Source organism: Lithobates pipiens, unplaced genomic scaffold (assembly GCF_037356315.1).
Source record: "Lithobates pipiens isolate NorthernLeopardFrog02 unplaced genomic scaffold, aLitPip1_a1.2 Scaffold_13, whole genome shotgun sequence".
Classification (NCBI taxonomy): domain Eukaryota; kingdom Metazoa; phylum Chordata; class Amphibia; order Anura; family Ranidae; genus Lithobates; species Lithobates pipiens.
In genome coordinates, this window is record NW_027507718.1 from 453,603 (window position 1) to 477,294 (window position 23,692).

A 23,692-nucleotide genomic window follows, 5' to 3' on the forward strand; every position below is an offset into this window, starting at 1 on the left:
AATTCACTAGCTACTAGCTAGCTACTAGACATGTGCAAAAGGAAAAAATTTGTTTAATTTTGTTTCGTTTTAATTAGTTCATTAATTAATTTAGTTTAGTTATATTCATAAAATTTGTTTTCAGATTTTGTTTAGTTTTCTACCGAATTTGAAAAATTGGTCGCATTCGAAAATATTTCAGCCAAATTCAAAAATATTTCTACCGGATTCGAAATGATTTCAACATGATTCGAAATTATTTCAACCGCATTCGAAAAATATTTTGTGACCCGACTGTAGGGCCATGTATCTCGGGGTCACTTGGTGATAGAATTTGGAGACATTGTAGTGCTAGTTCTATTGTGTTTGCATACCAAATTTGGTGTTTCTAGCTATAAGTGATCCCAAGATATGTGGCCCCAAAGTCGGGTCGCAAAATGTCATTCTCTGCTGCAGAAAAGTGCTTTACATTTTGCGACCCGATTTGGGGCCTCATAACCCAGGGTTATTTGGAGCTAGAAACCCCACATTTGGAGTGCTAGTTCTACTGTGTTTGCATACCAAATTTGGGGTTTCTAGCTACAAGTGGCCCCGAGATATGTGGCTCCAAATTCGGGTCATTTTTCTAATTTGATTTGAATTTCGTCCGAATTCAGTTGAATTCGTTAGCATTGTAATTCGGTAGTTCGGATGCATCCGAATGTTCGAATAATGAAAATTCGTCCGAATTTCGATTCGGAACTAAACGAAATGCACTTGTCTACTAGCTACTATTAGGTCTACAAAGGTCCTTTTAAGGACAGGTAAAGGTGTTCTATTTGGTGTGCAGTATATAGGGGTGTAATACACGTATAAAATACTTGCACATATAGAAAGCATAGTATAGTGCATTTCCACTGTGCAGCATTGTGACTGCTGAGTGGTTCTGCAGCGATACTACAAAGAGTGACAAACACAATTTTAAAAAAAGTATTATAACTGGTGGGATAGACCAGTGGCCCCCAAAAATGACAGATTGAAGCGGGGTGTTATGTACCTTCATCCACATACATGCACTTCTCTAGAAATTTTTGTCACAGGGTCATTTAAAAAATGACAGGCAGAGGAAGAGGCAGGCCCTTCTGAAAGGGGTGGTAGGGATAGGGCAGGAGCAACAGGCTTGAGCCAAATTGGCAAATTGCAGAAGGTGCGTGCGATTACATCAAAGGACGCACTCAGCCTTACTCTTCTGCACCCTCTTCTTCACTCTCTGCTGTGTGCACCCCCAAAGACACTACCACCAACACCGCCACCACCATATACCTTCCGCTTTAGTCAGATGAATTATTTTTGGATCCATCACAAGACATTTCCGATGCCCAGCCATTCTTGCAATTGGATCAGGAAGAGAAGGTAGCAACAACCGCCACTCAGCAGTCTGACGACAGTACCCAGATCAGCCCAAGGAGGAGGTTGGTCACCGGTGTTGCTGCCTACTCCGAGATCTCTAATTATAGAGGTGGGGAAGGTGACATTGATGATGATGTGTCTAGTGATGTCACGTGGGTGCCCACAAGAGAGGAAGAGGAGGGGAGTTCAGAGGGAGATATGGACCAGCAGATAGGGAGGAGAAGCAGGCGGAACTTAGATTGCACAGGAGGGACAAAGCAGACTGCAAATGTATCAGGAGCGAGGCATCAACCATGTATGGTCACATCTGGCGGTCCCAGGACGCCGCCACATGGCTCTGCAGTGTGGGCTTTTTTTAACGTGTCTGCTGCTGACAATAGTGTTGCCATCTGCAATCTTTGCAGTCAACGCATAAGTCGTGGTAAGCCCAACACTCACCTAGGGACAACCGCCTTAAGAAGGCACATGAGCTGCCATCACCGAGCCCAGTGGGAGCAATGGAACCCACAAAGCCACACTCCAGGCTCCCACCGTCCAGCCTCATCTTCTACTCTCTCCTCACAACTCTCCTCCACTCCACCTTCCATCATGCCGTCCTCACGTTTTTCTGGAAAAAACGTTTGGCCGTGGGCCAAATGTTCGAGTGTAAAAAAATTATGACGCCGGATAACCCTCTTGCCCAATGGTTGACGGCTGGCTTGTCAGAACTGATAGCCTGCCAACTACTGCCATATAGACTGGTGGACTCGGAGGCCTTTCAAAAATTTGTGGCCATTGGAACACCACAATGGAAGGTCCCAGGAAGGAAGTATTTCTCACAGAAGGGCATCCCAGAGCTATATGGCCATGTTCAGCGGCAAGTGAATGTATTTCTGGCACACAGTGTCGGTGCCAAGATACTTCTGACCACAGACACGTGGTCTAGCAAACACGGCAGGGAAGGTATATAACTTTGACTGCCCACTGGGTGAACCTTCTGATGGCCGTCAAGCATGTAACCCATGGCACCCATGTAGATTTGGTTTTACCGCCACGGATTGCATGCAGGTCTACCTCTTCTTCTCCTCCTCCTACTCCATCCTCCTCCCTCTCCTCCTCAGCTGACTCCTCCTTTTCTGCTGCTAGTGTCTCTTCCGCTGCGCCGCCTAAGATCCCCAGAACCTATTCGACATGCCAAGTGAAACGTTGCCATGCTGTGCTGCGTCTGTTGTGCTTGGAAGCCAAGAGCCACACTTGCCCTGCACTCCTTTCAGCTTTGCGTTCACAGGCAGATCAGTGGCTAACACCGCTCAATTTGACAGTTGGTAAAGTGGTGTGTGACAACGGTGCCAATCTGCTTAGCGCATTGAAACAGGGCAAAATTACACACATGCCATGCATGGCACACATCTTAAACTTGGTCGTGCAGTGATTTGTTGTCCAATATCCTGGGATCCAGGACATCTTGCGACAGGCAAGGAAAATCTCGGGCCATTTCAGAGGTTCTTACAAACCCATGGTTCGCCTTGCTGACATTCAGCAGCGACACAATCTGCCGGTCATACGTCTTATTTGCGATTGCCCGACGTGATGGAACTCAACCTTCTATATGCTTGATAGGCTGCTCCAGCAGAAGTGTGCAGTTAACGACTACCTGTACGAACTCTGCGGCAGAACAGGTTCTGGGAGCTTGGTTTTTTTCACCGCACCAGTGGCTGCTCATGCACGACGCATGCAGACTTCTGTGGCCATTTGATGATATCATCAAACTGGTCAGCCGCAGCCATGGCACAATCAGTGACATGGTACCTTATGCCTTCTTTATGGAGCGTGCTTTGCGTCGTGTCATTGATCAAGCCGTGGAGGAGCAGGAAGATGAGGAAGTCGCAATGCTGGATGAATTCCCAGGGGTGGCTACTCTATCTGAGACAAGTCAACAACAGGAGTCTGAAGAGGAATCAGAGGAGGATGGTGCCGGGTGGATGAAGAGGAGCAAGAACAGCATGCTTTAAACTTTTCTGGGATCCCTGTTGTTGTGCGTGGATGAGGAGAGGAGAACGAGGAGGACGACATTATCCTGGATGATGAGCAGGAGTCAGCCACCACACGCTTCCAGTTTAGTGCAAATGGGGGCTCCAGTGTTTTAACAGGGACCCCCGTATAAAAAGCATAAAGGTCAAGGACTAGTACTGGGTGGCAACATACTTAGACCCCCGGTACAAACACAAAATGGCGTAAATGTTACCACTGTCACAGAGGGCTGTCAAAATGGAGCACTTCCAGGCCTTGCTTCGAGAAATGCTGCATTCTGCTTTTGCTTCTGCTTTTGCGCTGGCAGAGGAGGAATTCCCACTCCCAGAGAAAGAGTTGCGGGTACCAATCCAACAGCACCTGCAAGAAGAGGGCGGTTTGAAGATGTGTTGGTAACTTCTGATATGAGGTCATTCTTTCAGCCGACCCATCGACAGGTGTCATCCCGATCCAGCATAAGGGAACGCCTAGACTGACAGGTGTCCGACTACATCAGGTTAATGGCCAGTGTGGATGCTCTGAGGAGTGATGAACCCCTGGACTACTGGGTGGGCAGGCTTGACCTCTGGCCAGAGCTTGCCCAATTTGCAATGGAACTGTTGGCTTGCCCCTCGTCCAGTGTCCAGTCCGAAAGGACGTTCAGCGCAGCAGGGGGGATCATGACCGATAAGCGCACTCGCCTAGCTCACGACAGTGTTGACTACCTTATATTTATAAAAATGAATGAGGCATGGATCTCGGAGGAATTAAACAGTAGACCATGTATATTCATAACTCTATAAATGATTTATTTAATCAAGCACACGGACCTTTTTTCTACCTTTGGCTCACTTCCTTGTACAAAAAAAGCTCAATGTACTATATGCCCGTACCCTCCTGTTTGAAGAGGTTGAGCAGTGTCATATTTTTGGGTCCCGCAGAGAGTTGCTGGTATCAGTGTTGCTGTCAGTGTTCTCTATCTATCTATGCTGGTGTCAGTGCTCTATCTCGGTGCTGGTGTGGTCTCAGTACTCTCTATCTCGGTGCTGGTGTGGTCTCAGTGCTCTCTATCTCAGTGCTGATGTGGTCTCAGTGCTCTCTATCACGGTGCTGGTGTCAGTGCTCTCTATCACGGTGCTGGTGTGGTGTCAGTGCTCTCTATCTCGGTGCTGGTGTCAGTGCTCTCTATCTCGGTACTGGTGTCAGTGCTCTCTATCACTGTGCTGGTGTTGTGTCAGTGCTCTCTATCACGGTGCTGGTGTCAGTGCTCTGTATCACAGTGCTGGTGTCAGTGCTCTGTATCACGGTGCTGGTGTCAGTTCTCTCTATCTCGGTGCTGGTGTCAGTGCTCTCTATCTCGGTGCTGGTGTCAGTGCTCTGTATCTTGGTGCTGGTGTCAGTGCTCTCTATCACGGTGCTGGTGCCAGTGCTCTCTATTATGGTGCTGGTGTCAGTGCTCTCTATCTCGGTGCTGGTGTCAGTGCTCTCTATCACGGTGCTGGTGCCAGTGCTCTCTATCTCGGTGCTGGTGTCAATGCTCTCTATCACGGTGCTGGTGTCAGTGCTCTCTATCACAGTGCTGGTGTCAGTGCTCTCTATCTCCGTGCTGGTGTCAGTGCTCTCTATCATGGTGCTGGTGTCAGTGCTCTCTATCGCGGTGCTGGTGTCAGTGCTCTCTATCGCAGTGCTGGTGTCAGTGCTCTCTATCTCAGTGCTGGTGTCAGTGCTCTCTATCTCGGTGCTGGTGTCAGTGCTCTGTATCTTGGTGCTGGTGTCAGTGCTCTCTATCACTGTGCTGGTGCTATATTTTCAGTAAAAGTGTTCCAATGGGACAGAGTCATTCAGAAGGGGGGTTTCTCAGTAGGGTGCAGGTCCAATTCAAATCATCAGCTCCTTCGGGGGACAGTGCTACACTAGGTATCCAGAAGACTAGGACTACTCCTTATCCACAAGGGGACCCTCAGTTGGAAAGGTTCAACAGGACTCTCCTGAATATGTTGGGGATGTTAACTGCAGAGCAGAAACCCCACTGGAGTAGGCACATCACTGCACTGGTCCATGCTTACAACAGCACCTAAAATTATGCCACTGGGTAATTGCCCTACCAGCTAATGTTTGCCCATGAAGCCTGATTACCAGTGGATCTGGCTTTTGGAACCTCCTTGGATCACACATCAGAGACCTCTCATAGAGGGTATGTGAATAGGCTGAGGCGGAACTTGAAATCGCTTACGAGCAGGCCCATGCCACTTCAAGCTCCAGAGAAAACAGAAACAAGAGTAATTTTGACCTGAAAGTGAGAGTCCAAGATCTTCAACCAGGTGACCGGATTTTGCTGAGAAATTTAGGCATCACAGGCGAGCATAAGCTGGCTGATCTCTTGAGATCGCAGCCTTATGTTGTGTTTAGGAAACTTCTAGGGCTCACAGTATATGAAATCAAGCTAGAAGGAAGCACTGGACCAGTGAAGACCTGGCACCGGAATCACCTTCTGCCTCTCACTGAGGCAGTGAGGATAAGGGCTGAGGAGGAACTTCCATCCACACCCACCGATGTGAGTAAGCCAACAACCAGATCTCAGCTGGCACCCCTTACAGATGAAGAGGAGAAAGTGGGGATGAGTTGGCTGTAGCCTACAGCAGATGCAGATGCAGATGGGGATGTCTTTTTGGAAGTGGAGGAAGATAATAATGGGACTCTCAGGCCAGAGGCCCCAGAGTTTGTACTGGCAACTAATCCTACAGAAGAAGTCAGTTCTCCTAGTCACTCCCCATATCATATAAATGTACTCACCGAGGCCAAGATGCCGAGAGCGGTCGCTGTTGCGACTCGGCGCAGACCACCCCTGAAAGTGGTACAGAGAGTGGTTGCACCAAGAGGCACAAGCTACTAGTAGGACAGTCACTTGCTAGCAGATCAGCAGGTAGCTTGAGCAGAGCTGAGAGGTGATGTCCCGTGGGAAGGTCCAAAAGCAATGGTAGCAAGTCCGTAAGGCAAAGACAGAATCCAGGAGACAGGCCAGGGGTCAAACACAGTCCAGATCAGAAGATAAGTACCAGGAACGCTGAGACAGAAGGATAATCCAAGACAAGCCGGGGGTCGAACACAGGAGACAGCAGGTAAGTCCAGATGCAGGGTGAGGGTCAAACACGTTAGAAAGCAGGAGTCCAAGATCAAGCCAGAGGTCGGGTCAGGAGAAGATCAGGATCGGGGCGGTGCAGCGTCATGACGTAGGGGGCGTGGCCTCGGAACTCGATCCTCCGTACCCTTCGCACCCTCCCCGCTCTCCCTCGTCTTCCTGATGTCTCCCGCTGTATGGAGCTTGGCGCCGCGAGAGGAAACCATGAGGCATGCGAACCTGCCGGCTAATTTGAATGCCGTTGAGGCACAGCACTAACGGAAGAGCCGAGCGGATTAGACAGCCGATACAGGCGCCGGAGACGTGAGATACAACAGCGCCGCCGCTCTCCGCCTGCTACACAGATGTTACCTGTCAGTCGGAGAAAACTGCATTCCTGAGCTCCCTCGCTTCCCTTTTCAGTACCCTGGCAGAGTCACTGGAAGAGTAAAGGTTGGTGGAAGACCGCCGAGACAGTGCAGGGACACTGACAGGCTTTGAGGACTGAGCCAGTGAGGTGGTAAGCTGACAGCCTGTGAGGGCTCAACACAGTTGCACTCTGAAATCTGCATATGCTATCTGTAAAGGGAGTGTGGTAACTGGGATAGGGGGATGGAGGTCTGGGTCTGGAGATTGACTCAGGGAATGAGGGCCCAACAGCAACCCCCCCAATAGGTATCCCGGAAGAGAGTTACCTGCCCTTGACACGGGAATTATATTGAAGAACTATTTAAATGCCGAGGGGCTACCGAAATGTTGAAATCCCTGTATTCCTGAAGCTTTACTATTCCCTTACTATTGCATATGCTCGCCCATAGACTAAGGTGGGAGAATTATCTAAAGTACCCATAGTGAATATTGCGCTATGAAAGCTCTTTGATGGAACAATAGAGGCCTGAAGGGGAACAATTGTGTGAGATACTGCATGATATTGCTAGTGTGAACTTGTGCAACGGATGGTCTGGTAATATCAGAGACTACGATATGGTCCCCTGAAAGCAAAGTCTTCTATGGGCCGCAGTAAAATTTTTTTGAAAAGTGGACTTTATTTTTTCCTGAAACAGGTGGACCGAAGAAGCCTATCCATGTAATATACCTGGACTTATACCGATATTATTGTGACTAAATGGTGTCTTTTTTTTTTTTTTTTTTTTGTCTCTTTCTGCGCTTTTTGCCTGTGCTTTTCTCTCTCTTAAGTGAAGAAAGGTGGGGACAGACGTAGATAGTTGAGCAAATTAGTGATGTCTGGTGACTACTAGAACCCCCCTACATCTCAGTGCCGCCTTTTCCCCTTTTTTTTTTTTTTTTTTTGCCTTTTTGCATTATGAGGGGGAAATCGAGTAAAGCAAAACCGTCCACCCCAGTCTCAAGTCCCGTGGGGATCCAAAGGTATATGGCGGCCAACTCCACCATAAGAGAAAAGGAGAGTGGGAAATCTACGCGGGCGGGATCCAGCAGACAGAGAGGGGGGGAAAGTAGACCAGAGAGGAGTATCCCCGCAAAATTATCTGAGAGCCAGAAAAATGAAAGGCCTACACAGGGGGAAGGGGGAAGACAGGAGGAAACGCAGGAGGAGCGGAGGCAAGTCATGGAGGAAGAAGGGGCACCTCCGGGGGGTAATGGGCAATCACCACCCTTAGAGCAGACTTTATATCTAAAAGAGATGCTTGGAGAGATGTTTGAAAAAATGGAAACCTCCCTTAAGATAGAAATTGCCACAATAAGGGTGGATATCGGGCAGGTATTGGGTAGAGTAGAGGAAATAGAAAATAGAGTAGAGATCCATGAGCATAGAATAGAAGCAATGCGAGAGCAGGTCATAGCACTACGGAAAGGAAATAGGGCCTTAATGCATAAATTAGAAGACCAGGAAAATCGCACTAGGAAAAAGAATCTACGGATAAAAGGCCTCCCTGAGTCCCATAATAGCCTTACACTCAAAGAAGTGGCCCATCAAATATTCAACCCACTCTTAGATAGAGAAATCTCAGAACCTTTAAGAATAGATAGAATACATAGAATAACACGATCCTTGGGAAGGAGGTCAGAACACCCACGAGATGTAATAGTGAGGTTCCATTATGTGGAGGAAAAGACTCAGGTGATGGAAAAGATCAGAACTAACCCAGGGCTGTCATTTGGGGGCGTAGAGTTGCAGATTTATTCAGACTTGGTGGTAGAGACCCTAAGAAGAAGAAGGCGACTTAAACCGCTCACAGAGATGTTGGTAGCAGCAAATATCCCTTATCAATGGGGATTCCCATCATGTTTAATTGGGAAGAAAGAGGGACGTTCCGCGGTACTCCGTTTTCCGGAAGATCTACAAGATTTCTGTGAGCGGTTGGGTATAAACCCTCCCCCGCAACTAGAATGGGAAAACGATGAGGATGTAGGGTTGACAGGGAAACCCCTTAAAAATGGGAGGACTCAGGAGTTTTGGACTAGGTAGAGAGGAAGAGGGACTATGGGCGGGGAGGGGGACTGGGGGGAGGGGAGGGGGGAGGCGAGTGAGGTGAGGTCTCCTATGTTTGAGGGCCTGCATGAACCCCAGGGGAACTATGGAGGAGGGCCAACCAGGTTGGGGGGCGGCCCAGAACCATAGAAATAACGGGAAAAGGGGGGTCTTACCCAATCTTTTGAGATGTTCCGTTAAAAGACAGGGGGGGGGGGGAGGGTTTGGAAGGGGGGGGAGAGGGTGGGAATGGCTTTTTATAGGTTTTTCTGTTTTTTCGTTTTTTTTTTTTTCTTTTATGTATTGGGGATCTCACTCGATCCTTCCTTAGAATCAGTAAAAGTATACTTAACTGGGTTCACTGGACGCGTCAGAAAATGAGGTTATCAACACTCGCAAATAAAACATGGAAGTATTGAATGTGGTTACATACAACGTAAGGGGTCTAAATACAAAAAGGAAAAGATATAGGATTAACGATGAACTAAGGCATATGGGAGCAAATGTGGTGTGTCTTCAGGAGACACACATAACACATATTTCAGGTGTTAAGATTAACACAGTGGACTTCCCGGTGTGGATATATGGGGACTCTCCCTCTGCTTACTCTAGAGGAGTGGCGATAGGCTTTGGTAAAGGAACGAGATTCGAGCTAGAAAAGCGTCTAGTGGACCCAGAGGGGAGATATTTGTGTGTAAAAGGGACGTTATTAAACATGAAATGTACAATCTTAAATGTCTATGCTCCGAATAAGAATGCTGATAAATTTTTAAGTAAATTGTTAAAAAAGATAGAAGACTTCAAGGAAGGGAATTTGATCTTAGCAGGTGACCTTAATTGGAACATGGACGCGAAGGGGGAGAAGACCAGGGAGGGAGGATATGGGCCATCTAATGATAAACAAAGGAAGTTGGTAAAAGCTTTAGCGGCCTTTCAATTGCAGGATGCTTGGAGGGCATTACACCCAAGAGATAAGGACTATACCTGCTTCTCCTCGGTACACGGCTCTTTCTCTAGAATTGACTACATTTTTTTAGAGTTTCAGCTTCTATCAGCGTTGAGGAAGGCTGAAATAAAATCAATAACGGCTTCTGATCATGCGCCAGTAATGATCCAGCTAGAGACGAGGGGGGTGCGTGTACCGGGGACAAGCTGGAGGCTTAATGAATTATTACTACAAGATAAGGAAACAATAGATAAGATCGAACAGGAAATGGAACAATTTTTTAGGTTAAATGACACCCCGGAAATCTCCATCTCAACATTGTGGGAATCACATAAAGTTGTAATGAGAGGCATACTAATTGGGATTGGGGCTGGAAAGAAGAGAGAGAGGGGGAAAAGGAAGCAACTATTATATGAAGAAATTCAGAGACAGGAACAGAATAGAAGAATAGAGGGAAGTTCGGAGAGCCAGGAGTTGAAAAGGATGAAGAGTGAGCTAGAAGAATGCCTGGAGCAAGAGAGGAGAGCTGCTTACCATATGCTAGATAAGGAGAGATATCTTTGGGGAAATAAATCAGGAAAATGGTTGGCCAGGAAGGTGAAGGAAAAGAAAAATAGAACATTTATCTCAAAGGTAAAAGATAAGAAGGGAGAGGTACAAATTATTCCGGAAAAAATAGTAGACACCTTCCATGCGTATTATAGTGATCTCTATAATATTGAACATAGGAGGGAGGGTGCGACCGGAGAGGAAATAGGTGATTATCTGAGGGGGCTAGATATACATAAATTAACGCAAGAGGAAATGGCCTCGTTAGAATCCCCAATAGTGATCGAGGAAGTGGAAAGAGCAATTAAAAATACAGCAGCGGGAGGATGTCCGGGTCCGGACGGATTCCCGATTCTATATTATAAGAAATTTCAAAAACAACTTGCGCCAAAATTATGTGAGTACTTTAATGCGGTGGGGGAGGGGGGGGACAAGTTTAGAGAAGAAACAACGCTGGCACATATAGCATTAATTCTGAAGGAGTCAAAAGACCCTATGGCAGTGGAAAGCTACAGACCAATATCTCTCCTGAACTCGGACATAAAGCTGTTTGCTAAAATCATCACGGAACGATTAAGACCCTATGTACCGGATTGGATTCAGAAAGACCAAGTGGGCTTTGTACAGGGAAGAGAGGGGAGGGATAATGTCCTGAAAACCATTATGTTGATGCAGGAGGCAATCAGGCAGGGAGCCCCCACTGTGCTCGTGTCGATTGATGCTGAAAAAGCATTTGACAGGGTCAGTTGGGGCTTCCTGTTTGAGGCATTAAGATATTTTGGAATAGGTGAAAGGATGAGAAGATGGATAGAAGCTCTATATGACCATCCCAAAGCTAGAATAAGAATTAATGGATCTTTGTCCCCCCCCCTTGAGTTATTCAATGGGACACGTCAGGGATGTCCCCTCTCACCGCTCCTTTTTATAATGGTTTTAGAACCTCTTCTGGCAGCTATTAGGAAAAATCAAGACATCCAAGGAATAAAAGTACTGGGCAAGGAGTATAAGACGGCAGGCTTCGCCGACGACCTTCTACTTTATATGTCTAACCCGAGGATTTCTATCCCGGGAGCTATGAAAGAACTTATGAAATATGGGAAACTCTCAAATTTCAAAGTGAATATGTCAAAATCTGAGATATTAAACTTAAATTTATCGATAGCTGAACAGAAGGCGTTGCAGGGGAAGCTGCCGTTTAGATGGTGCTCGAAAGGAATAGGATATCTTGGAATTAATTTGACGGTAAAAATGGGGGCTCTGTTCGAGGCTAATTATATCCCTCTCCTTAATAAAATTAAGCAACAACTGAGTAGGATTCAATATAGAGCCCTTTCGTGGACAGGAAGAATAAACGTTATAAAGATGTTTATCCTACCGATATTTACATACACCTGCCAAATGATTCCTGTTCTGTTATCCCCTATGTATTTAAATAAACTTAAAACTATGATCAGAAGATTCATATGGAGGGAGAAGGCAGCGAGGGTAGCAGCTCATATCCTGTCCAGACATAAAGAGAGAGGGGGGCTGGCCCTACCCGATTTCAAAAAGTATTATGAGGCTATTATGTTATCCCGTATTACGGATTGGATATATAACAGGGAGGGCAAGGACTGGGCAGAATTAGAAGTTAATTTAAGCACAAAGAAAATAGGAGAATTAATATGGATCCCAGCAAAAACTAGAGAATTAGCGGCAAACACAAGTACACTGACGAAAAATGCACTGCGGGTTTGGGACACAGTAAATAAGAGATATGGTTGGACACACAATTCACCATTAATTCCACTGTTGGACAATTCTTTTTTTAGACCAGGGCAGGAGGAGTATGTATATTTTAGTAGGTGGGCAATGAAAGATAGTATAAGATTGCACGAAGTTATGGTAGGCGATAGATTATGCACTTATGAAGAAATTATTGGGAAATGGGGACATAAGTCACTAGACAAATGGAGATACTCACAACTATTTTATTTTGCCCAGTCCTTGCCATGCCCATTGAGGGGAAAGGAAAAGTTGAGACCCCTAGAAAAATTATTAATAAACCGGTATAGTTTGGAAAAAAGGATAGCAAAAATATATAAAATCTTGATAGATGAAAAGGGAAATAAATATCCTGAGTATTTGGGGAAATGGGAAAGGGAAATAGGCTCTTTAAGTAATGATGAACAAAGAAATAAAATATTGAGACGTACGTACTCGGTAGCAATAGACTCACAAACAAGGGAGATGTCCTACAAACTTCTGACTAGGTGGTATATAACCCCACAACAAGGTAATAAGATTAGTAAGGATAACCCCTCTAGGTGCTGGAGAGGATGCTTGTCGGTAGGGTCTTTTGCTCACTTATGGTGGGAGTGTCCCAAAATACAAGGATATTGGGGGAAAGTATTAGAAGCAAGTTTAAATATAACAGGTGAAAGAATTAGGAGGGATCCATGGGTGTGTTTATTTCATGGCTCAGAAGATAGAGAGGAGGCGTTTGAACAGTCCCTGATCCCTTGCTTGTTGAACGCCGCTAAAGCTTTGATCCCACGGAAGTGGAAAAGTCAGGACCCCCCCACAATGAGGGAATGGGTTGAGAGACTGGAAAACATAAGAAATATTGAAGCTACGATTTCCAAGTCAGAAAGCACAGAGGAGAGGTACCTGAATAAGTGGAAGCATTGGATACATTTTAAAAAATCTGACAATTACTGGAAGCTACTTGAATGTTAAGGAACTGTAATAATGGAAGGATCGAGTGAGAAGGGGAGGGGGGGGAGGGAGGGGAGGGAATAAAGGAGATTCAATATTGGAGACAATGTTAAGAAATGTTTGTTTGATTGTTTGATAAATTTGAAAAATAAAGAATTATAAAAAAAAAAAAAAAAAAAAAAAAAAGAAAGCAGGAGTCCAAGATCAAGCCAGAGGTCGGGTCAGGAGAAGATCAGTGAGGTCGATAAGGCAATCCGGGTCACAAAGGGCAATGCAGATAACAGAAGCAGACGTGGGAATCACAGGAAGCTGAAGACAAACCAGCAGTGTGTTTGGATGACCTCACTTCCTGTATAGGTCAGCGAGGGGTCACACCCTGTGTGTGTGTGCTTGTGTGCTCTCATTTATTCCTCTTGCACACAGCTGTGCGCCGGAGTGCTTTAACCGTGCGCATCCTATGACAGTGCCCCCCCCGAGGGGCGGCCTCCGGACGCCCAAGCTAGCCATCAATTCCGGATGTTGCTGATGGAATGTCTTTATTAATTTGGGAGCGTGAAGGTTCTTGGATGGTTCCCAGGAGTTATTTTCTGAAGGATACCCCTTCCATTTTACCAGGTATTGTATTTGTCTACCGACTTTCCTGCATCCTAGTAAAGCTTCTACTTCGAATTCATCTTCTCCATCGATCTTGATGGGTGGAGGAGGAGGCACTTCCCTTCCAGGAAAAGGACTAGGAACCAATGGCTTCAAAAGGGAGGCATGGAAAACAGGGTGTATCCTGTATGATTCAGGGAGGGCTAGTTCAAAGGCTACAGGATTTATTACCCTTTTGATTTTGAATGGTCCTATGAATCTGGGACCCAGCTTGCGTGTGGGACAAGGAAGTTTGAGATTAGTGGCAGATAGCCAGACTTCCTCGCCAATTTTAAAGGTAGGGTTCTCCTTCCTTCCCCTATCATGGTATTTTTTGTAATCATCCTGGGCCTTCTGTATGGTCTCCTGGATCCTTTGGAAATTAGATTGGATGGCGGCTATCCGATCTTGGACCGCAGGAACAGTGGATTCTGGGATGGAGTTAGGGAGGAAAGAAGGGTGAAACCCACAGTTGATCCAAAAGGGAGTCTGGTTGGTAGTTGTATGAATAGAATTATTGTAGGCGAATTCTGCATATGGCAATAGGGCCGACCAATCATTTTGAGATCCTGAACAAAAGCAGCGAAGATACTGCTCAAGGGTTTGGTTTGTCCGTTCCGTTTGCCCGTTACTTTGGGGATGATATGCCGATGACAAACAGATCTTGATTTCCAGTATCTTGCAGAGTTCTCTCCAAAATCTAGAGGTAAACTGTGGACCTCTATCAGACGTGATACTGCTGGGAACCCCATGGAGCCTGACAACCTCCTTAATAAAGAGATTGGCAGTTTCCAGAGCAGAGGGAGTACCGACCATAGGTAGGAAATGGGCCATCTTTGAAAGACGGTCGACTACTACCAGAATTGTGGTGAAACCTTCCGAGGGCGGTAGCTCCACAATAAAATCCATTGACATGTCTGCCCAAGGTCGGTCAGGAATGGGCAAAGGCCTTAACAGACCCCAGGGCTTGATCTTGGGACCCTTGCTACGCTGGCACGGTACACAAGAGGCAATGTAAGTCTGGCAGTCCTGTCTCCAACCTGGCCACCAGAAAGAACGAGAGATCAGTTCCGCTGTTTTCTGTGTCCCAAAGTGGCCGGCCAATTTGTGATCATGACAAATCCTTAGAACTTGAGTCCTAATCTCAAGGGGAACGAAGACCTTGTTTCGGGCCCAAAACAGATTGTCACGTTTTTCCAAGGTAGATAGGACTGGGTCATGGCAATGGACTGAAGCTGTTTTGATGGCCGTAAGTAAGTCAGGCTGTGGGAGTAGAAGGAAGTTGTGAGGAGACAAGATCGTACTAGGCTCCGTTACCTGGCAAGACTCAGGGAACATGCGCGAGAGCGCATCCGCTTTGTTGTTCTTGGATCCGGGCCGGTACGAGATATGGAACTGGAATCTTGAAAAGAAAAGCGCCCAACGGGCTTGACGGGGTCTTAAGCGTTTGGCAGTCCGCAGATATTCAAGATTCTTGTGATCTGTGAATATTGTGATGGGATGAGTGGCTCCTTCCAAGAGGTATCTCCACTCCTCCAGGGCGAACTTGATGGCCAATAGTTCTCGGTCGCCTATGTCATAATTCCTCTCCGGTGGGGTTAGCTTCCGAGATGCGAAAGCCACCGGGTGTAACAAAGCTTTAGGCCCTTGTCGTTGAGAGAGGATGGCTCCTGTGGCTGTCTCTGAGGCATCTACTTCCAGTACGAATGGTAATACTGGATCGGGATGCCGTAAAATAGGAGCTGAGGTGAACAAGGTCTTTAGTTTGGTAAAGGCTACTTGGGCTTCTTGAGACCACTGAAATCGGGTGTGTTGGCGGGTCAGCTGAGTAATGGGGGCGACTATTGAAGAGAATCCGGCGATGAATCTGCGATAAAAGTTAGCGAAGCCTATAAACCTGGTAGCAAGTCCGTAAGGCAAAGACAGAATCCAGGAGACAGGCCAGGGGTCAAACACAGTCCAGATCAGAAGATAAGTACCAGGAACGCTGAGACAGAAGGATAATCCAAGACAAGCCGGGGGTCGAACACAGGAGACAGCAGGTAAGTCCAGATGCAGGCTGAGGGTCAAACACGTTAGAAAGCAGGAGTCCAAGATCAAGCCAGAGGTCGGGTCAGGAGAAGATCAGCGAGGTCGATAAGGCAATCTGGGTCACAAAGGGTAATGCAGATAACAGAAGCAGACGTGGGAATCACAGGAAGCTGAAGACAAACCAGCAGTGTGTTTGGATGACCTCACTTCCTTTATAGGTCAGCGAGGGGTCACACCCTGTGTGTGTGTGCTTGTGTGCTCTTGTTTATTCCTCTTGCACACAGCTGTGCGCCGGAGTGCTTTAACCGTGCGCATCCTATGACACCCCACCTGCTGACACTGAGAAAGGGGTTGAAGATACTTGTCAGAAAGAAATCGCCAAGAGCAAAGATAGACATTCGCCCGCCCCGCAGACTTACGATACTTTGGGCGAATGCTCTGAAGCATCCCAGTTTATCAGCAAAAGAAACCCTGAACTTGCTGGTCCCTCTACTACTGATTTAGTAGGGGACAGCCCCATCTCACCCCTTGGCAAATCTGTATCAGATATGGTAGTATCAGCTGTGAGTGCACAGGATAGCTCCCCTTCATATGACAACAGGTGGGAAGCTCCTCTGTCCATATTATATGACCATATTGAAGCTAAAATACCGGATAGAGCTAGCAATTTGAGCCTCTTTGGGGTCCAAAGAGCTAAAGTAGGGGGAGTGTATAGCGCTGACATCCTTACTTATTGATGTGGTTATATACATAGTAATGTAAGGTTCATGGACATTACTGTGGTTCCGTTATCCAGAGCCATCTAGTGACTAAATATAGGTAATGCACTTGTGTATTGTTATTTCGGAACAACCTAAAGACTTGTACAGGAAGTGACTGTGTTTTGATTCAGAGGTTGACCTTGTTACCCAGGAGTCTGTGTGACCTACCCATGAACACTCTCTTATGCAGTGCATGCTGGGTAGAAGATAAAAGGAACCCGAGCGGCCATTTTAGGTCTTTTGGCATCACGTTGCCTGCCTGTGCGGATCTGTGAGTAGGCTTCCCGGAGATAGCGGCAGACAGTTGCTACGTAGAGAAGACCTGTTTATTTGTGAAGTGACCTGACGGAGCCTGAGAGACGGTGACCGGATTGACAAGGCCCAGAGACACTCATCGACGTATCGGAGGAATAGATCCATCCAGCGGAGCGGTACAGAGCATCTGGCCCAGCTGACTTAGAAGCAAGCTACAGTCCCCGCACCACAGTGATCACACAGAACTCTGATCCAGTTGGTGAGTGGGTTACGGCCCACCGTTTGTTAACTTTTGCATGCAGTTAGACTCACATACAGGCCTCACTGGAATCTGTAGTTCCACTGAGGAGTAGCAGAGCAACTGACACTGAGCAGGCTTGAGGCCTATCTACCCTGGTGCCTCAAGCGCTGTAAATATGTTATTGAAGTTACACAGGAGCAATTCAGCTTAACCCTCTATAGACTTTAGATTACAAATAACAAAGGAGTGACTTAGCCAGCGAAGAAAGAAGATCTGGACAAGGTACTTTAAGTGAGATCTCACGTATAGCTTTAAAGTAGGGGAGCTCCCAGGTTCACATATATAAATATACATTTTATATTGTTTTATACTGAAATATATTGTGCTGTCATCCTATGTTGGGATGACAGCACAATTTCTGTAATCACCTGTTCAAATATTTTGCAGTAAAAATATTTTTGGTTAAGTATCCAGTTTTGTATGGTGTACTGTTTTTTCCCCACCAGGTGGAGCCAGTGGATCCTGAGGGATTTATAGCTTATTTTTGGGAAGACAGGGTAGGGTTTATTTGGTGGGTAGGGCTTATATTGCAGCCATCACCGACAATTACGCTAGGTCTTATTTTCGGGGAAGCAAGATATATATATATATATATATATATATATATATATATATATATATATATATATATATATATATATATATATACAGCAACAAGTTCCTAACCCTGAGTGGCTCTCTGGGATTTGTCAGGTTAAAGAAGAGAGAGCTATATATATAGTTACAAAAACCATAACACGCCCGAGTTTGGGGGCCACAGAAGGATATATATGCAAATTGCAAGTGGGGGCCACATCAAACCGGAATGTGGGCCGCTATTGGCCCACGGGCCAGACTTTGGACATGCCTGATCTAAAGTAACCAGCCTATAGAATTCATGAATAACAGACAACAAGCATTGAAAAGTCTGGCGCTCTCTGCGATCCACGGGCCTGAACCAGATGTGACGGAGCTAGAGCGTCATTATGTCACATCCCGTTCAGGTCTGTGGAGCACATCGATGCCCTGGACTTCCTGCTTTTCAATGCTTGTTGTCTGTTACCTGATGGAAGTGCAATATTTATCTTCTATTTATTAAACAGAATCATGCTATGGAGGCGTTTTATTATCCCTACATGATACCTGCTTGACCAATTACCCTAATGCCGCATACACACAATCAAACTATCTGGCGGAAAAGTCCGGTGGACCAGAGTCCGACGGACAATCTGTCCTTTTTTTTACCCAAAAGTCCTGCTGACTTAGAAAGCAGATTTGACTCAAAAACTGTCGCAGTCCGGCGGACAATCCAGCCATCGCTGACACATTGCTGGCCACGTCACCTGGTATGGACTTAAAGGGGAAGCCCTACGCCGAAAAAACGGCGTGGGGGTCCCCCTAGGTCCGTATCAGACCCTTATCCGAGCACGCTACCCAGCCGGTCAGGAATGGGGATGGGGACGAGTGAGCGGCCCCCCTCCTGAGCTGTACCAGGCCGCGTGCCCTCAACATGGGGGGGTGCTTTGGGGAAGGGGGGCCCTGCAGCCCCCCACCCCAAAGCACCTTGTCCCCATGTTGATGAGGACAAGGGCCTCTTCCCACCAACCCTTGCCGTTGGTTGTCGGTGTCTGCAAGTGGGGGGCTTATTGGAATCCGGGAGCCCCTTTAATAAGGGTGCCCCAGATCCCGGCCCCCCACCTTATGTGAATGAGTATTGGGGTACCATGTACCCCTACCCATTCACCTGTGAAAAAAAAGTGTAAAAATAAAACACAACACATGTTTTTAAAATGATTTATTGCACAGCTCCGGTGGTCTTCTTCCGTCTTGGGGGGTCTTCTCGCCAGATTCCTCCGCTATCTTCTGCTCTTTTACTAGCTCTTTCACTAGCGGAGGATCCCGGCTTTCTTCTTCGTCGCCGCCGCCGTCCGGGGGTCTTCTTCCTACTTTAGGGGTCTTGTCCCCCTCTTTGGTTCTTCTTCCCGGGCCACCCCGCCTTCTTCCAGCTCTTTTACAAGCGGTGGCCCGGTCTTCTATCGCCGCCACCGCCTTCTCTTCTTCTTCCTTGAGATGTTGACTCAACGCTCTCTCTGGCCGCAATGACAGGGACGCGGTGTGCGGCGACTTATATAGGGACATCGCCGGGTGATGTCCCAGCCCCTTATGATGTCACAGTCCCAGAGGATGCTGGGACTATGAAATCATAATGGGCGAGGACATCACCCGGCGATGTCCCTATATAAGTCGCCGCACACCGCGTCCCTGTCATTGCGGCCAGAGAGAGCGTTGAGTCAACATCTCAAGGAAGAAGAATAAGAAGAACAAGAAGAACAGGAAGAAGAGAAGGCGGCGGCGGCAATAGAAGACCGGGCCACCGCTTGTGAAAGAGTTGGAAGAAGGCGTGGATGCCCGGCAAGAAGAACCGAAGAGGGGAACAAGACCCCCAAAGTCGGAAGAAGAGACGGCAGCGGCGACAGAAGACCAGGCCACCGCTAGTAAAACAGCTAAAGGAAGAAAGCGGAGGCCCTGCAAGAAGAACCGAAGAGGGGGACAAGACTCCCGAAGTCGGAAGAAGACCCCCGGGTGGCGGCGAAGAAGAAAGCCGGGCTCCTCCGCTAGTAAAAGAGCTAGCAGAAGATAGCGGAGGAGTCCGGCGAGAAGACCCCCCCAAGATGGAAGAAGATCCCCGGAGCTGTGCAATAAATTATTTTTAACCCTTGTGTGTTGTGTTTTATTTACATTTTTTGCACAGGTGAATGGGTAGGGGTACATTGTACCCCATACCCATTCATATAAGGTGGGGGGCAATATCCGGGGGCCCGCTTATTAAAGGGGGCTCCCGGATTCCGATAAGCCCCCCGCCCGCAGACCCTGATTGGTTGTCGGGAAGAGGCCCTTGTCCTCATCAACATGGGGACAAGGTGCTTTGGGGTCTGGTATGGCTCAGGGGGGCGCTCGCTCGTCCCCACCCCCTTTCCTGACTGGCCGATCTGCGTGCTCGGATAAGAGTCTTATATGGACCTTGGGGGGGACCCCCACACTGTTTTTTCGGTGTAGGGCTTCCCCTTTAAGTCCATACCAGGTGACGGGGCCAGCGACACGTTAATGTTGTCTCGTCTACTAGGAGCCGCGTTCAAAATGAACAGACTTTCCTCCGTGTGGGGGCAAGTCCGTTAATTTCATAAGTACGGTGGTCTCCTGCCATAGTCTGGAGGACCTAGTCTGCCTGAAAAGTCTGGTCGTGTGTGGGCAGGTCCGCTCATTCGGAAAGTCTGGCTGACTATCCGGTGGTTTGTCCGCCAGACTAAGTCCGTCGGATAGTCTGATCGTGTGTACGCGGCATTAGGAGAGTGAGATATCCGTGGAAAGACCCGTTTACCACTATGAATCCCATAAGGGGGAGCACGAGTGACACACGGACACCACCCTCTTGTAGGGATTAAGGTTGTCACTTTTTCTTCAAGCTAAACCCGAACACTTTAGTGGCGCACAGTTAAATTTTTTTTTGTTTTAGCATATACTATAGAATTGTAACAGACCTGGGACACCTTTGGGCATGCCAAAGAGTATAGTAATGAGGAGCACATACTGCCCCCCCACCTTCCTGTCAATCCCTGTTCCGAGCCACATTCCTGTCTGACGGCCGCACTTGGGACATCTCTGCCCTTTGGAGCCTGCCTGATGACAGGTTCTTTCCTGTTTGCGCTTCACTGTGAGGCACAGACCGGCGGGCTACATGTGCATCGGTGGTATGGTGACACGGGATGTGGCCTAGCCCCTTGGGATGGGCTTGCGCCACACGTCATCGTGCTGAGAGACTCCATGACAGATTGAGGTTTCAATTGGTCGAGCGACGCGATCTGTCACACTGACCACCAGCTGATTTCACTTGCACAGAGAGGCAATTGATCTCAATCAGCCTCACCAGGGGTATATTAGCCCACATCCCAGACATCCACAGTGATGCCATGGTGGTGATGTGACGATACACTACAGAACACAAGGCAGAAGTATGTGATTAGCAAACAGAGTTTTTTTTCACCTTATTGGACTCTACCATTTCATAACCCAGCATTTTTTTTAAAGTGCTGACATTTTTAGAGTTTTTATTTTTTTTAAAACGGAAGAAGAAGGAAAGACGGATTTGACCACAGACAGTTCATATTTAAAGAACCATTGTATAGTAAAGAAATATTGCTTGCGCACTAAACTACTATTCAGTATATGAATTCCTTTATTTCAACTATAATGCTGTCAGGGGTCCTTAAAGGAGGAGTCGGGCGCCCGCCCCAAAAATGAAAAAAAAGCAGCAGCTACAAATATGGTAGCTGCTGACATTCTGACATTTACTATTAGGGCACTTACCTGTCCAGGCATCCAGCAGTGTCCTCACCCGAGCTGACTCTTGAATCGGCTTTTGGGTGCTGGCTAAGGAAAACCAGCAGTGAAGCCTTGTGGCTTCGCAGCCGGTTTCCTACTGTGCATGCTGGAATCGTGCTGCGCTCTGAACAGGTCGGCAAACTTCTGTCTCACTTTGCTTTGGCAAATTCAAATCTACCTTCCCTTATCTGTTCCACCCTATTCAGCAGAGTATTGCTTGGGGTGAAGCTTTCAGATAACCATCTCTACTGTGTCTACCAATCTGCATCTCTACAATGTTCTATGAGTACCCTTTTTATACTCTTTTTTTTTTCTCTTATACATATACAGAAAAACATACACAGCACTCTACTGTATTATACATCCAGACTCCACCGCTTGTTGGTCAGAATTTTGTCAGGAGTTGACTCCACACACCTGGGGTCCTTACAGTTGGGACAGGTGCCTCCCCTTTGCTCTCCTGCCCCTCTGTGCATTCCCGCTCCTCTTTACCCGGTTGCCCTCTGGGGTTTACCTCGGTTTTGCTCTCAATCTTCAGGCATACAACCTTTGGCCCCCTGGTTGTTTTTATCGGTGATTCGCTCATCCTTGTAAGTATAGTCTCTTTTGTTGTTATCAAACGTGTTTGGAGATGCAGATCCGTTTTGATTATTTTTCTTGTTTAATTACTATTGTCAAACTGTTATACTAGTTCATGACTTTACTAATGTATTACTATATTTATATTATAGAATACTCATGACTTTCAAAAAATGACATAAGCCTCCGAAGGAGGACTACAAGGTCTGAAACATGTTAGGAGTCATTTGTAGTATGCGTTCTTGTTAGCACAGCACTGTCTACAGGGCAGCTGAGCTTCATACCAATGTCATTTTGATAATACATGCGATGTGTTATATACACATTTTTATCATGTAATGTCTACCCTTTTGCTTATGCAATTTTACTGTATGTTTATAATAGAAAATATCTTTTTTCTACTACATTACCTGGTCTATAAAATCCAGAAGGGTATTACTGTGCCTTGAGCACCAGGTTTTCCTTTTTTTTTGGTTGTCTTCATTGGATCAGATGGTGTTTTTACACACACTGCCAATCCCTGCCCTATTATTTCCAGTCTGAATGATGTGTCTGGGTTTCAGGTGGACTGAAACCCGGACACATGATTCAAAACCTGAACTGTCCTGGACAGGGGGCAACCCTAATACATGCCCTCATAGATTGATTGGTGTCCTTATTTAACCTTACCAGCCATGCAACTAAGTAAAACATAGGCCCATTGCACAGTGTCCATTGTGCTATGACATGCATGTCAATGAGGGAGCATGGGTATAAGGCTGGCTTCCCTTGCCACTCACTGTCTGGCATATTACTCCTTTAATTTGTTTTCTATTCAGATTTGACTTGGAGCAGAAATCTGCACCCTCGTAGCTCTTTTTTAGATGACTCTCGTGAAAAGTGTTTTCTGGCGTGATGTCATATCAACTGCAGATGCATTGTGGTTTTGAAATTCAAAGCACTTTATTATATATAAACCTTCGATCTTCAAAAAGAAAATGGTGATTAATTAAAACGCAGTTTTAATGGAAAACAATTTCAACAACTTAGGTCCGAGTACACTAAACTTCCTTGAGTGCTTCTGTCAGTACACCGCTTACTCCAGTACGAAGATCGATATCAGATATTATAGTCGCTTGCAACCAAGAACTAGGCAGGACTGGCTGCTAAACTGGAACATGGAATAACTTTATTTGACCAACTAACACAGCATATATACACCATGGGAGGACTCCCCCGTCTGATCATATTACCCTAACAATACAAACTGTAACCAGAAACATAAATTAACATGACACTTAAACAAGCCTAGGTGACTCAATTCCCCCAGACAATGTTGCGATTAATCACATATCCCAACTTCAGGCCTAACTTGCTGGTTCAAACTTGCAAAATACAATACACATTGATACAAGTATAAACACATCCCCCAATAGTTTGCTAGGAGACAAAGGTGTATTAATTAGCACAATTACCAATGGGTGAAAGGCTCTTCAGACTAGTAGACAACAGAAGACTTTCCAGATCTCATTAATCAGCTTTCCTTTCACATACATCTGTCTACAGAGTCCCAAGGTGGCAGAGACCATCTGAAGTAATCCAAACTACATCCTCAGTGTCTATTAAGTAGTTGTCCATCATTTTCTCAGTCCCCCTGTGCCCCTAATAGACCATA

General features: G+C 46.6%; 1 protein-coding gene across 4 annotated transcripts in view; it reads right to left on the reverse strand.

The window, feature by feature from the left end:
• LOC143973897 (NACHT, LRR and PYD domains-containing protein 3-like) overlaps positions 1–23,692 on the reverse strand; it is a 140,785-nt gene that overhangs the window by 116,126 nt on the left and 967 nt on the right. The gene's annotated exons all lie outside the window — the stretch shown is intronic.